Here is a 1,397-nt window from a genome sequence, read left to right on the forward strand (position 1 = left end):
CGAATTCCTTTGGGTGGCGGCAATTTACGTCGAAGCATAATTGGGTTTTCGCAGGTGAAACTAATTCCGTGTCGTATAATGCTGTGCAATTTACCACGTTCGATTCATGGGGACAAACTTTGCACGAACGTTACTTCGTCTCCATAAAAATCAATTCTTCCGTTACTCGGTATTAGCTCGTTTCAGTTTATGATACGTCAGTTAAATTAGTTAGTTTTCTTTGGAATCGAGCAGCTAGTAAAGTTCAGAAAGCCCCGTAATTAACGTCCCGCGCCATTTTTACAGCTTTAACAAGTTGATACATGTAGCTTTTGTCCGTCATAGTCGATCCTTTGAACCGGTAAAAATCCTTTGAAATTTCTGAAGGCTTTTACTAGCCCGGTAGGAACGAGTTACGGCAAATTGTATTCGAAGATAATTGGCAATAGTTTAATTAGAACGAACGAATAGGGCAAGAAATTATCGAAAGGTGATCTATAGAAAAGAAGCTGATCTAGCGAAACGATTATCAAGAGAAATGTCGCCGCTAATAATTAATTTCTATTGTGAGAAAAATTCTGGTCTGGTGTATCGCGCAAGGGGGATCTTGCGAATCGGGTAAGCATCCAGAGAGCAAAGAGAATCGGCTAAGTTATCCGTAACGAAGGAAAACGTTTTTTCGGGTCAACAGCTTGTTAAGAGGCTCACGCTTTGGTGCTTTGGTTAATCCGGCACTGAATCTTCTTCTACTCAAACACATCGCGAAGCGCATCACGCTGCTGAATTAAGAGGATGAGAAAACATTACAGATGCGGGAGTTGCGCTTAAATGCGCCGTCAGATGGATCGAGGAATTTCAAAACTGGGGGAAATTCTTGCACGACAATCTGTCCTTAAAAAATATCTCAGCATCCCGTTGTTATTTTTACGTAAGAAGAACTTTCATCGCACCTTCGTCTTTGATAACTTTCTCTCCGTTTTCCTCGACGCGTCGCTTCCTCGTTTTACACTCCTCCGTCAAATATTCCGAAACGCACGTTGCACTTTGAAACTTGGAGAGATTTTCTTCAGAGATGCTCGAACGAACTATCGGGACTTTGGTCGAAAGAACGAAGGGCTTTGTTACACGCTGCTCCTTTTGCCGCGGCGCAGTCTTTAATCGTGCCGTACACTTTACGTCCGAATCATTTGTCCACACGGATCTTCCTCTCGTTTTATTGGCACCTGGAAGCGGACGAAATGTTTCGTTCTAAAATTATCGGCGCACGCCCGTTGATATCACTTGGCTCCGAATTCGACGTTCGGAAACTTTCACTCGACCGTTGCAGTCTCGTTTTGTTTTCTTTTTTTAGAGCGAAATCGATTCCACCACCAGGTCGAAAGGGATTTCGACGAAAGAAAAAAGAAAATAAACTATAG

At 42.7% G+C, this 1,397-nt stretch overlaps 1 protein-coding gene across 1 annotated transcript in view; it reads right to left on the reverse strand.

The window, feature by feature from the left end:
• LOC108571779 (FMRFamide receptor) overlaps positions 1 to 1,174 on the reverse strand; it is a 16,581-nt gene extending 15,407 nt beyond the window's left edge. The window contains exon 1 of the mRNA XM_017933915.1: positions 930 to 1,174. The gene's annotated coding sequence lies outside the window, so the exon portion shown is untranslated. The remainder of the gene's footprint in view (positions 1 to 929) is intronic.
• Between the last annotated feature and the right edge of the window lie 223 nt (positions 1,175 to 1,397).

Source organism: Habropoda laboriosa, unplaced genomic scaffold (assembly GCF_001263275.1).
Source record: "Habropoda laboriosa isolate 0110345459 unplaced genomic scaffold, ASM126327v1 scaffold99, whole genome shotgun sequence".
Lineage (NCBI taxonomy): Eukaryota > Metazoa > Arthropoda > Insecta > Hymenoptera > Apidae > Habropoda > Habropoda laboriosa.